A 20,041-nucleotide genomic window follows, 5' to 3' on the forward strand; every position below is an offset into this window, starting at 1 on the left:
CTGTCTGGGCCATCAGGCTTGTAACCTCAAAATGCCACCTATTTCAGGAACTCCTTCCTGATGCTTCAAACAGAAACCATGTCTGCTCTGAAACCCACTTTAACTCGGATGTAGCCTTCGCGCGGCACTTCTTACAGTTCAACATTTGCTCTTCTACTTCTGAACAACAAGCCTCCCACAGCCACCACTTACAAGAACCCTCCTTACTCTTTCTCAGCACCTAGCACAGCCGGCATGGGACGCCGAGGTTACCAGCAAAGTTGTACCGGGTGAGATCGAAAGAAATTTCATGGGGTGCGATTCCACTCTAAAAACCTCACAAACGGGCTACCACAGCGAATCAACGAAAGCTAGCTAATACGTCACATTACATCGTTGGATAAGAAAATAACTTTCTGCCCTTTAATTTTCCTCAGTTAAATAAATAAATATATATACCAAAATTCAAACGCAGCCTCCCAAGAAACTTGTTTCCACAGAAAGGAACACAAAAACTTCCCTCCGATATGCTAGTCTTCCGCTTTCGTAGGATGCCTTTTTCCCCCTATTGGTCAAAAGAGTGGTGAGAACTTTCCCATCACTTTTCTTTCTTTATTCACAGAGTCGTGAAAGCAACGATTGGCGGAGAAGCACCGCACCAGGGTCACCCTAACGGCCACGTCTATCTACCTCTGAGAAAATAAAGTCCTAAGAAAATGTCTCCGGCTCCACTACTGCCACCGCGGCAGATCACCCTGAAGCGGCAGCAAAGCGCCGGGAAAAGGCTCGGAGCCCCGGGGCCATACAGATGAGGTGGCTCCAGCGCCAAGACGGCCGCGATGGCCGCCTGCGGCAGCTCAACTGAAACACAGCGGAAACAGCAGCCAGTCACGGGGCTGTGGGAGGCTGGGCAGGAAGGTGGCGCTGCCGCCAAGCGCCTGGGATCCAAGTGCTCATCATGGCGACGAGGGCAATGGCCGCCATGGGGAGCGAACACGCCCCTGCGCGCACACTCGACGCCGCGCCCGGGCTCCGGTCCCCGTAGCTAGCGCCGCCGCGGCCCGCTCTCACACCCCCCCTCACGGGCTGTAGCGGAATTTTCTCCTCAGACGCCGCCTTCAAAATGGCGGCTCCCCCTCCCGGCAACCCCCTCCGTCGTAGCCTGCAGCAGGCGCCGGCCGGCCGCCATCTTGTCCCCCGTCCCTCTTCCCCCCCCCCTCGCCGATATTTACATAGCGAAAATCGGCCGGGCCGGCCTGCGGCCTTCACCTCATGCCTGCAGCCTTAGCCTCCTCGCCAGGCCTCGCCCCCGCACGGTGCCCCGGGTCGGCCACGTCGCCCACCCGGGACCCCTCAGCCGCCTCCCCAACCGCCGGGCGGCACTGCCCCGGTCCCCGCCCGTTTCCAGAACGCGCCTCGACCGCCGTTCTGAGCGCCCGGGCGCCACCCCGGGCCTAACTGCGGCCTCCTCGGGGCCTGCTCGGCGTCGCGCGCCACGCCGCCCGGCCTAGCGCGGGAGGGCGCCTTGCGGGCCGCCGAGCAGGCCGAGAGCAGGCCGCCGCGCGCGCACCAGGCCCTACGGCCGCAGTGGCGCCCCGGACTCACCGGACGGTCGTGCGGCGGTCGGCGACGGTGGCGGGTGCTGCAGGCCGGCCTTTCTCTGGAGCACTGGGCCGGGCTCCGGCTGGTGGGGCGGGCGGAGGGAGGGAGGAGGGGCCGAGCTCGGAGCTGACAAAAAGCGGCCCAGCTCCCCGGCACGGGCCCGCCGTCAGCACGTCACGTCACCGCCGGGGAGAGAGACCCAGGAAAATGCGGAAGGGTAGCTGGGCCCCCTCCTCCGCCCGGTGGGTCCCGCTGACGCCCCGGGTTGGCGCCCTTCACGCCCCGCAACCGGGGAGCCCAGTGGCCTCGCTGCGGCGGGGTCTCCGGCGGCCCGAGTTTCCGTGACAGCGCCCCCCTTCTTTCCACCTCCGCGCTCCCGCCCGCCACCGCCGCCACACACGCGCCGCCGCCGCCGCCTCGGCTGTAAAATCCGCACGAGGCCGTGGCCCACCGACACCGTCGAGAGGCGGGAGGCCCGGGCCACCCCCCACCATGTTTGTGGGCCGCGGCCACCCCCCGGGGGCCTTCGGGGACACCTACCGCCTCTCCGCGAGGGTCCCGGCCTGAGGCGGTGGCTCGAGTTGTTTGCAGGCCCGCAGACCCCCCTCCCGCCGTAAATGTGTGTGTGTGCGGTGTGTGTGTGTTTTCATCCCCGGTGCCTGGGGATGAAGATAAATTTAGCAACCCTCGCCGTCCCCTGCCTTCCCTTTAAAAAAAAAAAAAAAAAAAAAAACAACTTTGAAACAAAATGAAAATGGCCTTGCCAATTTGAATGGTGCAGGCAGAGTGTTGGGGGGGTACCTAGAATAACAACCAAACCCGGTAATTTTTTTTTTAATAAATAAGCTTTCTGTCGGGAAGCCAAATTGGTCTCTTTTTATGGGGGGGGGGGTTAGGTACATTTTGAAGCCTTTAGCACACTGCAGAGAATAGAGATTTTTAGTGCTATAGAAACTACACGTGTGTTACACTGGAAGTCTATGGATCATAACTTTTATGTATGTAATAATGCTATAACACTCTACAATTATCGAGATTTTTTTAAATAAAATTCTTAAGTCTCTTAAACTTTAAGAAGATAAAGAAGTGAAAGTATCTGATTCAACAAAATATTTATAAACTTAAAAATAGGAGTTTTGTGTTTTTCTCAATCCAGATCACTATGTGGCATTTTTTTTTTGCCAGACAGGGTTTCTCTGAGTAGTCCTAGCTGTCCTGAAACTTAACTTTGTAGACAAGGCTGAACTCAAGAGATCTACCCGCCTCTGCCTCCCAAGCGCTAAGATTAAAGGCATGGGCCACTACCACCGAAAAACATTAAACTATATAGTTTGTACATTACTGTAGACTCTAACATGATAGAACTTTTTGTGGTGTACTGGGGGACATAAGACAGTGGATATTTCGGGATATAGCCAATTTCTTGCCTCGGCCTCCCAAGTGCTGGGATCACAGACGTGTGCTCAGACACCCAGCTTGACATATTGGTAGACAGTGTTGATAGCTGTTTTCCCATAGTTAAGACATCTTTAAAGAACAAAAAGGATAAAGCAAATTGCAAACTGGGGTGAGGTGTCTTTAAACATATTCTAAGAATGTAAATTGTTTCATCAGCTTACAATCATAAAATTGTTTTTAAAAGGGAGACAGGCATGATAACTCAAACCTGTAATGTCCACAATCCAAAAAGGATTTTGGCAAGTTTCAGGCCAGACTGTGGTATATTCAGTGAGATTCTGTCACACACACACACACACCTAAGGGCCTCTACTTAATGTGAGCGCGCGTGCGTGTGTGGTGTGGTGTGGTGTGTATGTGTGTGTGTGTGCTCTCTTAGGTAGAACCTATACTAAGAACAGAAATTAGCATGGACAATGGGAGAAGATGGCATAAATCTGTAAAGTGTTCCTTCATTTTCCGCTCAGATCTACTAGAAATCTAGTAGATCTAGCTAGTAATCAGTCATTTTCTTATGGGGTTTTAGCTTCCTGCCATCAAAAAAAAAAAGTCGCTGGGCAATGGTGGCGCATGCCTTTAATCCCAGCACTTGGGAGGCAGAGGCAGGTCGATTTCTGAGTTTGAGACCAGCCTGGTCTACAAAGGGAGTTCCAGGACAGCCAGGGCTACACAGAGAAACCCTGGCTGGAAAAACAAACAAACAAACAAACAAATGTCTTTCAAATATAAATGACATCTTCATCATTTATAGGAAATTCGGGCTATGATACAGGCTGTATCGACATAAAATAAAATTAAGCAAGAGTACTTTAAGTTGGGAAATGAGAAAAGATCAGGGGTGGCACATGCCTTTAATCTCAGCAGCCAGGAGTCTGAAGCACGGAAATGAAGATGGCAGGCCAGCCTGAACTGCACAGGAAGGCCATCTCAAAACACTGGGGAAACTTGGCACACAGGCACTGCATGTCTAGATGCTCTGGAAACTGAAAGGAAGGGCTTCTTTTCACTCTGTCTTGAAGACCAGCCTCACCTCAAAAAAGTATGGGGAGGGAACGGTTAGAGAGTCATATTAATACAGGTTTTTTAATGATAACCCATGTTAAAGTACTTTCTAAGGGCCTCTACTTAATGGTAGGTTTGCCCAGAGGAAATCTGCATCAGCCACACAACCATAAACAGCAGGTTCCAAACAGAAAGGCCAATGTCAGCACTCTTGTCAGGTTTTCCCTCGTTAACCACCAACTACTCTAGCAGTTGCAAAGCACTTAAGAAAAGAGCATTCAGGAGAATAAAGAAAAAAAAAGATGCTGCCTCAATTTACAAGATCACACAAGTTATTGGGTATTGAGTGTCAAAGAGCCCTATGTGATTACTTGGCATATATAGAGAAACTTTGACTGGAAAAGGGAAAAGACGCCTACTTCTGATGCTTAAATTAGATATATTTCTATTAAAGTGCAACGAGAGTCCTACTGATGATCACACAAATAGAGCCAACTGTATTTTGATTTTAAATTTTCAAAACAGGAAAGGTAACAGGGATATAGCTCAATGTGCCTGTCGTGTGCAAGGTCCTAGATTTGGTAGCCAGCACTGCACACAAAAAGGAGGAAGAGAAACTGAACTATCATTTAAAAAAAAAAGCCTACATCACTTATGAAAGTGTACTCAACCCTTTAGTGTGCTGAAGATTACTGAAAAGCCTTTCTCAACCAAGCCTTGGGTGGTTAAGCATTGGCTACCTTGTACTTAAATTCTAATAGTGTCAGTGACTCTACAACCTTGGCATCACTTCTCTGCCTTCTGGCTAAGATGGAGTGTAGAATCCTGGTGAAAAGAAAGAACAAGGATACAAAGGTTACCCTTGCAAAATATTTTTGTTGTTGTATTTGTTTGTTTGTTTGTTTGTTTGAGATGGGGTTTCTTGTGTAGCCCTGGCTATCCTAGAACTTGTTTTATAGACCAGGCTGGCTCCAAAATCACAGAGATACAGCCGCCTCTGCCTCCTAGGCACTGGGATTAAAGATGTGTGCCACCACTGCCTGGCTTGCAGAACTTGTAAAAAGGAGGCTGTGTAGAAGATAAAAGCATTCCTGAAAACTCAACCTTAGGTTGCAGACTTAGAATCTCAAGCAATGCAGTGCTGAGGCACATAGTGCTGAATTAAGGCCAGCCCAGGATGCACAGGTAGACTCTGTCTCGAACCACTAACAAAAATACAGTTGGGTTTTTTGGTTTTTCCGAGACAGGGTTTCTCTGTGTAGCCCTGGCTGTCCTGGAACTCTCTCTGTAGACCAGGCTGGCCTCGAACTCAGAAATCTGCCTGCCTCTGCCTCCCAAGTGCTGGGATTAAAGGCGTGTGCCACCACCGCCCAGCCCAAAAATACAGTCTTGAACTGCTTTCATTTTTCTCAGCTAAGTAGATCCAAAGTAAGAGGAAATTTTATCTGGAGAAACTGAGAACAGAATATTTCAAAAGCCTATATTAGAAATATAAAATGACTGATTTCAAAGCAGTTAACAGAATTTTGATGGTATCCTTCAGAGCTGTTCATGTATGTTAAAAAAATGTCCGGCCATATTTTGGATGTTTCAATAACAGAATTTCTGACATATTTATAGGTGCTTGAACCAGAAGCCACATGAGGCCTTTTGATCATTTCCCCAGAGAAAGATTGGTGCAAAAAGATTTGCATTCCACAACTGTCGCTAGTAGGAATCCAAACAAGATGCTATATTTGTGCCTTATGGGTAAATACAGACTTTCTGGGATAAAGTTTATCTGAGCATGCCCTATAAGAATTAACCAGGTGTCTGACACTTGGCACTTAAAGTACACCTAGCATGAGCGAGTTTCATCTTCTGAAGAGCTCAGTTGCCTATAATTAGTGCCAAAGAATAAGCTTCAAGTCTCCAAGCTGTGTGCCTTCCCTGAGGCAAATAATTGTAAACTAATGACTGAAAAGTAGGGGATGTTTCAAACAATGTTTTCATATGAATCATCAGTTGACTAAGATGTTGTATAATTCCCCAAACTCACCAATGACCAAATTCTACCTCAGGGATTATAAATAACAGGACACAGCAGACCAAGTACCTCCACTGAAGAGGGAAAAAAATCAATACAGTGGCCTAGAAACAAACAGCAGTAATCAGGAACACCCCTGGTGCCCAGCCTTCAGCCGCCACTGTTTCCCACTGAAGAACTCAGGGCTCCTCAGAGAAATGACTGAAGACTAGACTTGCACACGATGAGCCAGAACACCTTCTACCGGAAAGCAAGAAAAGAAAGCAGCCGAGTTCAATAACGGTGTGTAGAAAAGGTCCCAGGGACCAGTTCAAAGAGTCCAGCTGGCTGAAGTTCGGGAATTGCGGACATCTGAAGGATATTAACTTCTCCGGATCTAAATGTACTGGATATGTTCATGAGTTTGTGAGGTCTTACAGAGAATCAGCTAATGGCGGTGCTTTCACAACTTGGTAAAGAACTAGTAAACTCTACAGTTGAGCTACATCCCCAGCCCCTGGTTTTTTTGTTTGTTTGTTTCTTTCTTTCTTTCTTTGTTTTTGAGGTAGGGTTCCACAATACAGCCCAGGCTAACCTGGGACTTAACAACCTGCCTGCCTTTACCTCTTTGGGTTATGCTATCAGGTTCACCACCCTAAAATGGTGATTTTGATGGTATGCAAATTATATCTTTCTTTTTAAAAAATGACCATGTTTGGAGACTGCTAAGGGACCCACTCGTTTTGTTTTGTTTTGTTTTGTTTTGTTTGTAAGCTAGTGAAGGGAAAAAGGAAGCACTTGTCCCCTAAGAACTGTTCCTCAGATTGACCAAATGGGTTCACTAGGGAACTCTTTAACTAGAAATAGTCCCACTAATATCAAAGAACACGATAAAATTAGCCTATCACCATTTTGTAACCACCAGGCTAATAATAGATCTTGGCAAAAATAGGCAATGACTGCTAAGCAAAAGGCCTACCAGATGTATACCCCATGATGGATGTATATATATATATATATATATATATATATATATATATATATATATATATATACACTGGCAGCTCATAAGAAGCGCAGAGGACAAATAAATGGAACAACGAAAAGCCAGCAATGTGACCAGCAACATGTAATCACTAAGAAAGTCTAGGAAACAAGTGGTCTGCCTTCTTTTACAAATTATAAACAATTGAAGAGAAAAACCAATCAGGTAACCAGCACCCGGTAGGTAGAGGCTATGGGAAATTTAAACCCTATATGCGTATGGATACAAAGAAAAGAGTTAGTATCTTTGAAATAGGCAAAGCATTACATATATAATGGCTTCCTTTCTCACTTTTCCATATGAACATTGCTTATTGCCAAAACGATCATCACAGTCAAGCAATTACGTGACTAAAAGTGCACTACTTATTACTAAGCGAGCCATTAGTGATGGGCACACAGCTCAGGAATAGAGTGCTTGCCTAGCATGCAGGAAACCCTGGGTTCAATCTCCAACACAGACAGAACAAAAAGGAAGGAAGGAAAAGGGAGGGCAGGAAACAGTAATGTTTTCCAAATGTGTAAGAGATCATTTTGGAAAAGAGGAAGAAGCGCCTGGGGCCCATCTCACAGAAACTCTAGACAAGCACTTCGCCAATTGAACTGAATCCCCAGCTTCTGAATTGGTTTTACTTTGGCTTTTTTTTTTTTTTTTTTTGAGACAGGGTCTCATTAGAAATTCTGACCTACCCTTGTATGGTAGTGCATGCCTTTAATCTCAGCACTCAGGGGGGAGAGGCAGTGGATTTCCATGAGTTTGAGGCCAGCCTGGTCTACATACCTAGTTCCAGTCAGCCAAGGCTACATAATAAGATCTTGTCTCAAAAAAAAGAAGAAGAAGAAGAAGAAGAAGAAGAAGAAGAAGAAGAAGAAGAAGAAGAAGAAGAAGAAGAAGAAGAAGAAGAAGAAGGAGGAAGAGGGGGGGCTGGTGAGATGGCTCAACAGATAAGAGCACCCGACTGTTCTTCTGAAGGTCCTGAGTTCAATTCCCAGCAACCACATGGTGGCTCACAACCATCCCTAACAAGATCTGGCGCCCTCTTCTGGAGTGTCTGAAGACAGCTACAGTGTACTTACATATAATAAATAAATAAATCTTTAAAAAAAAAAAAAAAAAAAGAAGGAGGAAGAGGATGAGGACCAGGAGGAGAAGGAAGGAAGGAAGAATTCACACTTGAAGTACTTTGGAGGTAGAAGCAGATCACCAAATACATGGAGAGATGGTTCACTGGTTAAGAGTACTGGTTGCTTTTTCCAGAAAACTGAGTTCAGTTCCCAGCACCTACATGGAAGCTCACAACCACCTGTACGATAATTCCAGTGGGACATCCCGCCCTCTTCTGGCCTCTATGAGTATTGCACACCTATGGTGCAGAGACATACAAACACCCATACACAAAAACTAAAAGACCTCATCGAATTTTCAATTCAGCCTGATGATTTTTCAGGGCTTATAATTTGGTTTGGTTTGTGGAGGCAGACAAGGGTCTCTATTATCTTGGCACAGGTTGGCAAAAACATTCCTGATCTTCCCGCCTCATCCTCTCCTCAGTGCTGGGATTAAGGATGTGCACCACCATCACGCTGCCTCATTCTCTCAAGTGCTAGACTGCCAGCTTGAGCAACACGCCAGACAGTCAAGAATATTTTTTTCTGCTCCACAACCTCCTCCTTGGCGTTCCCCAGGGCAAGCACCTGATCTTTGTTATTCCTTTTGCCCAGGGTTGTAATACCCCTAACACTAAAACAATCATCAAAAGTACTGTAGCAAGATAGGCTGTAGGTGCAAAATGCCTGGTGCTTCCTCACTCAAGGTTTGATTGCCAGATGCGTCAGTGAGCTGAGGTTCCCTCAAGGCCCTGATGTACTTTCACTGATGATGCAGGTTTTCGTTGCAGTATCATCTGCACTCACTAGAATTACAGATGCACACCAGCACCCTTGGACTTGGATGGTATATATATCTTGAAACTATGTTCAATGTATAGACTACTTAGAAAGAACTTTTACACTGCGTGAGCTGGGCATGGTGGTGCACGCCTGTAATTCCAGCTCCCCTCCCGGTCAGGCACTCTAGATCATCCTAAACTACCTAGCAACTCAGATGCCAGCCTGAGCCACTTGAGCCTGGCTCTCAAAAACCCAAAAGGAACGAACTCAAACTACTTAGTTTTTCCATCATCTAGCTATTCTTCTCTTTAATATATGTTTCATACAAACTGCAGCTGAGAGGGTGGAGATAGCTGAAAGCTGGGTGGGGTTTCCGGGTTTTTTATGCAGATGCCTCCTAAAGAGCAACGCCCCCACGCGCGCACACCTTGTTCTCATCCTAGCCTTAATCTGCTCCTTTGCTCCAAAGCTCAGATACATGACCTTTGTGAGAAAAAAGAAACCTTGAGGGAACTATTTAGGTTTGACTCATCTTTAGGCCCTCTGCGTTGTGCATACCCTGCAGGTAAGAAAGAGAAGCAAGGTATGATTTAATTCTTTTTTTTCTAATGATTTATTTTTTTAATGTGCATTGGTATTTTGCTGACATGTATGTCTGGGAGAGGGTGTCAGATCCCCCTGGAACTGGAGTTACAGACAGTTGTGAGCTGCTATGTGGCTGCTGAGAACTGTACCCGGGTCCTCTGGTAGAGCAGCCAGTGCTCCTAGTCACTGAACCATCTCTCCAGTTTCCGGCTTAATTATTTTTATTATTGGATTTTATTTTATGTGCATGAGCGTTTTGCCTGCATGTATGTTTTCTCACCATGCCTGTGTCTAGAGCTCAAGGAGACCAGCAAAGGGTCTCTGCTCCCACAAAACTGGACTTCGGGGTGGTTGTGAGCTCCCGGGAGGGGGCTAGGAACTGACTGTAGGAACTGAACCTCTTAAACACGGAACTGTCTCTCTAGCCCCAATCTTCTGTTTTTATTCAATTTTGTGTGAGTTTAATACTCTGAATATGGAAGCATGGAAATTATTCCCCAAAGTATTTCTCCTTTTCCTTCACAATGAGGGAATTTTAATTAGACACAGGGCTTTGCAGCTAAAATATACACTTCCTGGTCCCCTTTGCCACTAGCTGTCACCACATTAATATAGTACAGGAGGGAGGGATGGGGCATTGCTCTATTCTGTATTATAAAGAAACATTTGTACTCAATATTACAAAAAGGAATCTGCACGTACACGTTATTAATAGCTTAGAAAGTATGCACTGTTAATTGCTGGCTTGTTTTGCACTAACCCCCTCTCCCAACCCAGATGTCCTGGGAGGAGCACCAGGTTGATACCAGCAGAACCTAACTAGACTCAGTCTTTCAAGTGCCTGGACTCAAGCATCCACAGGCTGAGGGAAGAGTACCCAGGCTGGCAACAAGGGAAGCATAGACAGCGCGAGTCTCGGAAGTGAGGTTAAGCATCTGAGCAGAGGGCCAGGCCTGAGGTCTGCACAGATTTGCTAACTCCCTTTGGCCTCCCGTCCCACTATAACCCAGTGCTGGCTGAAGATGAGATAGAAGGCAAGGATTGGTGCGACTTGGTTGGTTTTCTTGTGTGTGTGTGTGTGTGTGTGTGTGTGTGTGTGTGTGTGTGTGTGTTTAAACAAGTTGATCTTCTGCCTTCTCAGATCCCCTGCTGTCTAAATAAAGCACAACTTCAAGATTCAATTCTTATCACAGCCCCTTGGCCTGTGGGGATGAGAGGTTTGAGAATGCAGGCATTCAGCTTACCAGACAACCAAGTTCATACCCATAGAACGGGGGAAGACAGGTTAAGTGCCTCTTCAGGGCCCTTTAAAACACCATGTCTGCACTCTCTTGGGCCCTTTTCCCTTGCCTGATGGCTTGGACCTGACAGGAGGCTGACAATGCTACTTGGGCTATACAGATAAGAGACCCATGTTGAGTCTGATGTGGATTCCTGCCAAGCCTGGACCTTCTAGTACCACTAGATTCCTTTGCTGGATGGAATACAGTTAAATCGTATTAAATGTCTGTGTTTTGAGAACTTGTTATTGAGAAGAGTACTGAGCCTTACCTTTTCATCATCTTCTCCCGAACAGTCAGATCATATGTTCTAAGTGCTTCCTCTTCTTTAAAATGCACCCAGAAAACAGTAATTTCCTTCTTAGCACCCTGCCTGGATCACTCAGGCTTTGATAGACTGTTTTGTTGCTGGCAAGTGCTGAACATTTCAAATTTTTTTCTTGTTTTAATTAACTGTGTGTGTTGGGTGTGTGTGTGTGTGTGTGTGTTGGGGGTATGTTGGGTGTGTGTATGTGAGAGACAGGGAGAGACAGACACACAGAGAGACAGAGACTTTTGCACACCATAGCACACATGTGGAAGCCCAGGGGACAACTTGTTAGTTCTCTCCTTCCCCTGTGTAGGTTCCAGGATTGAACTCTGGTTGTCAGGATTAGTGGCAAGCATCTTTACCTGCTGAGCCATCTCACAGACCCCTCAACTTTTCTTTCTTTCTTTCTTTCTTTCTTTCTTTCTTTCTTTCTTTCTTTCTTGAACCTAGTCATTATTTAGAAGTGTTTTTAAAATGTCCCTACGACGCCAGATATGGTAGAATATGTATATAGTTACAGTGACTGGAGAAACAGGAACAGAAGGATATCTTGAACCAAGTAGTTTGAGGCCATCCAGGGCAACATTACAAGATCCTGGGGATGTGGGGGTGGGGCTGGAGAGATGGCTCAGTGGTTAAGAGCACTGACTGCTTTTCCAGAGGTCCTGAGTTCAAATCCCAACAATCACATGGTGGCTCACAACCATCTGTACTGGGATCCAATGCCCTCTTCTGGTGTGTCTGAAGACAGCTACAGTGTACTTATATAAATAAATACATCTTTAAAAAAGAGAGATCCTGGGGGTGTGGGGGGAGAAGAGAGAACAGAGCAGAGGAATGAAGGGAGGAAGAGAGCCCCAAAGAGAAGGACAAGGTTGTTTTTATATTGTTCATATCAAGAACAATTTATTTCTCTGAACCAGATTGTACTTGCTACCACACCATCTTTAGTGACAGTCTGGGGGTTTGGTTTGGTTTCTTTCAGCCAGGTGAGGTAGCACAAGCCTTTAATCCTAGAGCTCCGGTGGCAGAAGCAGGCTTTCTCTGGGAGTACAAGGTCAGCGTAGCCTTTTAAACTAGTGTCAGCCCAGGCAGGGATAGTAATGATACTTTGTGTGGCGGTTTGAATAAGAATGGCCCCCATACAGTCAAAGCTTAGACTTTAGTAGGGGAACTCTTTGAAGGGATTTTAAGGATTAAGAGGTGTGAACTTGTTGGAGGAACTGTGTCCCTAGGCATGGGCTCTAAGGTTTCAAAAGCCCATGCCAGGCCCAGTCAGTCTCAGTCTCTGTCAGTGTCTATCTCTCTCTCCCTCTCCTCTCTCTCCCCCCTCTCCCCCTCCCCACCCCACCCCACCCCCCTCTCAATCATGATGTACCGCTCAACTATTTCTCCATCCAGCACCAGGGCTGCCATGCTCCCTGTCATGGTGATAATGGACTAAGCCTCTGAAACTGTAAGCAAGCTCCCAAGTAGATGTTTTCTTTTATAAAAGTTCTCTCATGGTGTGGCCTCACAGCAAGGCAGAAGCAGAGCTTGGTACTAGGGTCTGGGCTATTGCTGTGATAAGCCTGATCATGCTTATCAACCCCTAATCCTAGAAAAGAGAGAAAAATGGATATAGAGGAAAGAAAAGAGATAGAAAGGAGCGACATTATCATTAGACTACTTCCTGCTGATAGGAGTATCCTTGGGGTAATTTTGATCACCATCAGAATATCAGATTTGTTCTTGTTGTTTCTTCTTTGAGCACACTACCTTAACAAACTGTGACCAAGAGTAAGCAACAACAACCAACAACCACCTGCCTCTCAGGGCCCTAACATTTATATACCCTCTAAAAAGTCCCCAGAATTCCAAATGTCACACAATCACAGAAACTATCGCAGCTGGCAAAAATCACGCCTCTGCTAGAGCAGGAGGTAAATCACAGCTGTTGTGCACAATCTGAAGCATGGGATCAAAACAAAAACATATAAACATATGTGTGGGTTTTTTTCAAGAAACCAAAATTACAAAATTGTCACTACACTGAGAGTGATGCAGGTTATGCTGGCCCAGCTCAGGAGATTTCGGAGAGGAAGAATATCGGTAAGTGGCCTAGAGACCGTTCTTGTGATACTCTGGCAGAAAATACAGCCGCCTTTGCCCTTGTCCTAAAATTCTGTCTGAGACCAAATTGAAGAGTTTTGGACTAATAATGCTGACAGGGACTTCAAGACAGGCTGATATTGACTGTGTCATGTGGTTATTAGTGATCACTCTTACGCAGATTTATAATGAAAAGGAGTGAGTTGAACAAGGAAAAAAAATACAAAATGGATAGTTTGGGGGATAAAAAGGAACAGCAGGAAATGGAATGGAGCTGTATCCAGCTCAAGGAGATGGAAAGTTTAAGGAAAAGCTGGTCGTTAAATAAAGAGAGTGGTGCCATCAGTCCAAGAGCCCACCCAGCTAAGGAAACTCCTTATGTTATATTTCCTTTAATTCCCTATTAGAAAGAATTGGAGGCAAGCTTCAGCAGTGAAAGAAACCATCAACAGCAGAAAGCTTGTGCAGATGTAATCGAAGGAAGAGGCCAAGTTCTACCCCAACAAGCAGCAGAACTTGGAAGGTTTGGCCTTGTGGTTTTGGCTTTAGAGTCAAGGATTCAAGCAAGGAGTTATGAAATCTCCCTCCATGACTAAGGGAAGCCCCTGAGGCCAGGTGTGGGTCAGGAGAGTCCTTTCATAAAGCCCAGAGAGCCATTTGCATGAAGCTGTAAAAGCGAAGCCTGGATTTTGCCTTGGAGACCCCAAGATGTTGGAGATGCCAGAGTCGTGGGATACACGCTGAGGAAAGCTGCTAACAGAGTGGAAACAGCCCCTGAGAGAGCCGCATGTTGCAGTCAACAAAGCTGAAAGGAGTCACAGATCTGAAAAGGGCTTTGACATCAGACAGGAGTTTGTCCAGCTGGTTTTGGGTCTTGCTTTGGTCCACTATTTCCTATGTTCCTTTCCCTCCTTTTTGGAATGGTAATGTGTATTCTGTGCCAGGGTATGTTTAAAGTATGTGATACGCTTTTGATTTTACATAGTGTATAGAGATTGTCTTGAGTCTCAGAAGAGACTTGGAACTTTTAAACAATGTTGAGACTGTGATAGACTGTGAGTACTTATGAAGTTGAACTGAATGCATTTCTATGGTGTGACATGGCTACAAGCCTATGGGGGTGATGGAGAAGAATGTGGGGTTTTGAAGAAGAGTGATCCACATAGGCTCATAGATTTGAATTCTTAGTTTCTTCATAGCAACACAACAGTGGCTAAGATACCTAGTCTCAAAGATAGGTAGATGGATAGATAGATGAATTGATGGATAGATAGATAGATAGATAGATAGACTCCAATCTAAACTGTGTCTGATATATCATGCCTGTAATCCCAGGAGGCTGAGGTAGAGTTTAGCAACTTCTAGGTCAGCCTTGTCTCAAAAAAAAAAAAAAAAAAAAAAAAAAGCCTAATCTACTAGACACTATTTGTCTTTTTTTTTTCTTTCTTTATTCCTTTTTTTTTTCCTGACAGGGTTTCTCTGTATAGCCTTGGCTGTCCTGGAACTCACTTTGTAGACCAGGCTGGCCTCGAACTCAGAAATCCGTCTGCCTCTGCCTCCCGAGTACTGGGATTAAAGGTGTGCGCCACCACGCCCGGCTAGACACTATTTGTATAAAGTAGAATAAATAAATTTTTGGAAAAGTTATCATTTAGATAATTTTTAAAAGATTTATTTCATTTTTGTGTGTGTGAGTGTTTTGCCTGAATGTGTGTATGTGTGCCACATGTGTGCCTGGTATGGAGATTAGAAGAAGGTGGCAGATCCTCTAGAACAGGAGGTATGGATGCCACCCAGTGGTTGTTGGGAACTGAACCTGGGTCCCCTGCAAGAGGAACAAGTGCTTTTTTATTATTATTAAATATTTATTTATTGTTATATGTAAGTATGCTGTAGCTGTCTTCAGACACACCAGAAGAGGGCATCAGATCTCATTATGGGTGGTTGTGAGCCACCATGTGGTTACTGGAATTTGAACTCAGGACCTTCGGAAGAGGAGTCGGTGCTCTTAACCGCTGAGCCATCTCGCCAGCCCGAAACAAGTGCTCTTAACCATCTCTCCAGCCTCAAGATAAATTATTTTTGACCAGAGTGCAAATATTTTCTTATTTACTTTTCATTAGTTTAAATTCCTGAGAAGTAATATTTTATAAAGTATAATGATTTATTTATTTTTATTTTATGTACATTTGTGTTTTGTCTGCATATATGTCTGTGTGAGGGAGTCAGGTTCATTGGAACTAGAGTAACAGACAGTTATGAGCCACCATGTGGTTGCTGGGAATTGAACCTGGGTCCTTTGGAAGAGCAGCCAGTGTTCTTAGTCCCTGAACCTTCTCTCCAGCCCTGTAATGTAATGTTTTCAAATGACATTTTTAAAAAGTTAGGTCAGCTTGATTTCAGGGATTCCATTTGTTGTTACATGTGGTTCTCCCAAGGAATTCACCATCCGGGAGTTTAAGTGACTTACTGGAGGAAAGAAATGCTGTGCTTTTTTGAGCACCCTTGATATGTATAACTGAAAAGACAGACAGGAAACTAGTAACTTCAATTTGGGGGCATCAAATTACTTACTATTAGAGATGGCAGTATAAAATATTTATCAAGGGGCTGGAGAGATGGGTCAGTGGTTATGAGCACTGACTGCTCTTCCGAAGGTCCTGAGCTCAATTCCCAGCAACCACATGGTGGCTCACAACCATCTGTAATGGGATCTGACGCCCTCTTCTGGTGTGTCTGAAGACAGCTACAGTACTTACATATAACAATAAATAAATTTTTTAAAAAATATTTATCGCTGGGCAGTGGTGGCACATGCCGTTAATCCCAGCACTTGGGAGGCAGAGGCAGGCAGATTTCTGAGTGAGTTCCAGGACAGCCATGGCCACACAGAGAAACCCTGTCTCGAAAAATCAAAATAAAATAAAATAAATAAATAAATAATCAATTTTAGAAAACAGTATTGGGGAGGCTAAGTAGCATGTGACATGAAATCCTATCACTGCAGAAGAATCTGAGTCTGAGGTCAGCGGGGATTCTTTGTCTCTAAAATAAGTAATGTTTTAAAGACATTCCCTCACTTGTTGTTTTCATCTTGTCATATGCTAGTAACTAGGAATTCACTGACTGGGACCGCTGCAGAAACTACACAGGTAATAATAGTATTGCTTTTCACAGAGTAGATAACATAGCATTATACTTACTAACTCACATAACAGCCCTTCGGTTAACAACTTTGGCCCAATCGGGTCTTGAAAATTGAACTTGGGCTTTAAACAAAGACTCCTCCGTCCCTGCATCAGATACATTCGATAAATATGCCAAAATACAGTCCAGCGTGGAAAGCACAGTGGGTGACACATACCTTTCATCCCAGAAACAGAGGCAGGCAGATGAACTTCTGTGAGTTAGAGGCTAGCCTGGTCTACATACATATCATATTCTATGACAGCTAAGGCTACATACACCAGGGTTTGCTGTTTTTTTTTTAAGGATAAAATAACTGATAATTAAACGTTACACTTTAAGACCAAAAAAAAGCCACCAATTACAAGACATAGGAATTCTTACGGAACAGATTTGGATGGTGCTCTGGTCTTGAATGAACCACAAATGTTTTCTGCTTATTTATTTCTTTTAGCATACAGACATCAAGCAAAAGAAATAAACACCCCTAAATTGAGAACAAAACAGGAAGAAGCAGCTGGCAGGACTGTGGAAAGTTTTGTAATTCTGGCAAAGGTAAGGCAAGCCAAGGACACAGCAGGAGTCTGACAGAGCAAAAATAAAATTTCAATGAAGTCTGAATCATGTACAAGAGTCCTAGGTGCCTGGCAACTGGGCCTTGTGATAGTACCACTATGTTGGGGTTTGTCAGGGGCAGTTCACATGAAAATTGAGAGAGAGAGAGAGAGAGAGAGAGAGAGAGAGAGAGAGAGAGAGAGAGAGATCCATGATTTGGTCTGTGGAGGCATTTGGAGATTTTACCATGAGATAACTGGGTAGAAAAACAAGGATTAGGAATAGAATGTCAAGTGGAGCCTGGGCTCCCCAGCAGAGCTTCGCACACTTAGATGCTCACACAGTGGTGGGCTGCTGTAACCATGCTTCCTTCAACGCAGAGAGGGTCCAGGTCTAGGACCTAAGGGTGGGTCTGCCCTTGTAGCCAGCTCCCACAGAGAGGCCCCAGCTTGCGGCAGCTGCTTCAAGCAGCAGCACCTGGTTCTGGGATCCTTCCTACCCCACCCAAGCATGGAGTCCTGTCACTAGTGAGTCACACATTGCACTTACCTGCTGACAGCTGCTGCTACAGAGATAATGGGAGCCAGAAAATTGACCAGAACCCCTTCCCTCAGGTGGCCTGGGGCAGCTTATCTTCCTCACCTAAGCCACAGAGACTCAGGAATGTTGGACCCAGCACACAGAGTCCACCAATCCAGCGATGATTACTTTCGCCTAAGGCCAGGCCCCGAGGACCCGCAGCTTTCCGGGGTAAAAGGAGAGAGAATTATGAAAGAGATGAGCCACACCGAGACTACAGCGCTGGCGCCTGTATAGATAGGGGCACTTGCTGTTCTAGGTCAGAGCAGCAAAGATGGCAGATACAAAGAAGGTAGTTACATTTTCTGAGCTTCAGAAAATGCTATCTGCAGGATGAAAACCTTGACACTCCAGGAAGACCTAACTATCTACAAGTAGCTACATTTGCTGACTTCATTTTTCATTACAAGAGGAAACACTCTGTAAGGCAGGAGCAAAGCACTGTTTCGGGGGAGGGGAGGCTGCCTTGCCAAAGTGCTTTTGTCCTGGAAATTTAATGCCCAAATACATGATCTGGAAGTAACTTAGCATTAGTTAAAGTCATCAGGGTAGGCTTCCCATAAGCGTTAGAATAGCTTGAGCTGACACCTATTTCTGTCTTGTCATGTGAGGCTCTCTGCCACCGGATTTTACAGCAAGAAGGTCCCCCAACAGATGGTCTTGAACCCTCCACCTTCTAAATAAAATAAATGCTCTTTGTAAATTATCTACTTTCTGGTTTTTCATTATAAGAAAAGAAAACAGAATAAACCCTCAAAGGTGATTTTCTAATGCCTGTGTTATTTTCCTGTATATGGGGTTCCATTGTGTGTGTCTGTGTGTGTGTGTGTGTGTGTGTGTGTGTGTGTGTGTGTGTGTGTGCGCGCGCGCGCGCGCACATGCATGCATGCTTGCGCTTTGCTTTTTTGCACATTTTGTTCTTTGTTGTTGACAACTGAATATTTAGAGACACTAGAGCAAATCTGGATACTGACTCTCCCCTTCCTCCCAGGGCCAGTTGTTTAGTCATTTGACTTAGTTCAATGAATCTGAGATTCCTGCCCAATGCAGAGCCTTTGATGTCTTTCTCAGAAGCACACATCACAGTCTTCAGAAGCTAGCCAGCTCTTCTCTGACCTTCACATCTAGCTGCTCTACCAGAAACACATCGTACCCAGCTCCACTAACCCCTAGCTGATTGCTGTGCTTTTGAAAGATGGTGAAGCATAAACTATGCCACAATATGATCAGTTCCCCTTTTAGGGATAGCATATTACCCAACCTTGAAGCTTGTTCCTACCCAGAGAGTTCTTAGCTGTCTCTCCTTCATTATCTAGTTTAACCTTCTGGCAGGTATATTATTTCACTTGGCACTACAAATACCATGGCCTTCTTTTAACTACTCACCTCCAAGATTGCCATTTACTTTAAAGATTTATTTATTTATTATATTTAAGTACACTGCAGCTGTCTTCAGACACTTTTTCTTCTCTCTCTGGTCCCACTAGCTCCAGCCCAAAGATTTATTTATTTATTATATGTAAGTACACTGTAGTTGTCTTCAGACACCCCAGAAGAGGGTGTCAGATCTCATTATGGATGGTTATGGGCCACCATGTGGTTGCTGAGATTTGAACTCAGGACTTTCAGAAGAGCAGTCAGTGCTCTTACCACTGAGGCGTCTCACCAGCCCCAAGATTGCCATTTTCCCCGTGTTGTCCCAGGCATGAGCTGTCCAAGCTCTGATTCAAACTATCATCCTCTTTGAGAGAGTAGTAAAACTTTGGGTTCACTTGGGCTATCTCTCACCCCCTGGGGAAGATCTCTTTGTCACCATACTTGAACTGAGTGGAGGACAGAGGAACACTGCTCTGCTTCTCCTTGGGAGGGATTATTAGACCCTGTTCTTCCTGCGATGGCTTGCCCTTCCTGGTATGGAACGTCCACCTTGTTAGCAGGCTTGAGTGGGAGTGTTCAGGGCTGAGTACCATTGCCTGCCATGCACATAGCAGGACTTCTATCCTAAAGTAGAGAAGGAAAGGAAAGGACCTCCCCCATCCTCTGCTTTGTAGTTGCCTGGAACTCGGCTTCTTCAGTGTGGAGCTGAGAAGGATGAAAGATGCTGATGGCCTGCCCTTCCTCAGGATGAGACCAGAACCTGTCCTTGTAATATTATAAATTCATGCATTCAAACTTACCTGATTATTTCAATCTACTTCCGTTTTTAAAAAATTAATGCTGAAATTATCTCAAGTTTTTAAGGAAAAACTAGTGCCCCTAGGTTTTGGACTTGTATTCCCAGAATAAAACTTATATCCCAAAGAGCAGGTGGGAGAGAGTGTGGGAAAGAGTTTGTAGCCCAAATGCCACAGGTTCCCATTGTTCAAAATGAAGTTTAATAGATTTTTCTTTGGTGTGTCTCCATTTTCTCATCATATTTAAAAAGAAACCAAAGAAATAAAATGATTGGGTATTTTTCACCTCATCTTTTATTTT

The 20,041-nt window shown here is 45.1% G+C and overlaps 1 protein-coding gene and 1 long non-coding RNA gene across 14 annotated transcripts in view; both read right to left on the bottom strand.

Moving 5' to 3' along the window:
- Zfx (zinc finger protein X-linked) overlaps window positions 1-20,041 on the bottom strand; it is a 76,015-nt gene that overhangs the window by 46,853 nt on the left and 9,121 nt on the right. For 3 of the 13 annotated variants that reach the window (XM_030251311.1, XM_017318464.2, XM_011247577.3), the window contains exon 1: window positions 1,585-2,442. The exons of 2 other annotated variants lie outside the window; for them this stretch is intronic. The gene's annotated coding sequence lies outside the window, so the exon portion shown is untranslated. Of the gene's footprint in view, window positions 1-438; window positions 1,167-1,584; window positions 2,443-20,041 lie in introns of those variants that run through there. 8 more of the 13 variants (NM_001358355.1, NM_001358356.1, NM_001358354.1 and 5 more) reach the window with 4 other exon arrangements.
- Window positions 3,766-19,004, bottom strand: Gm46691. The gene is made up of 2 exons (XR_001782847.1): window positions 17,537-19,004; window positions 3,766-4,069 (listed from the first exon to the last, which is right to left on the bottom strand). It is a non-coding gene; the product is annotated as a predicted gene, 46691 (long non-coding RNA).

This window comes from Mus musculus, chromosome X (genome assembly GCF_000001635.26).
Source record: "Mus musculus strain C57BL/6J chromosome X, GRCm38.p6 C57BL/6J".
In the NCBI taxonomy this organism is placed as follows: Eukaryota; Metazoa; Chordata; class Mammalia; order Rodentia; family Muridae; genus Mus; species Mus musculus.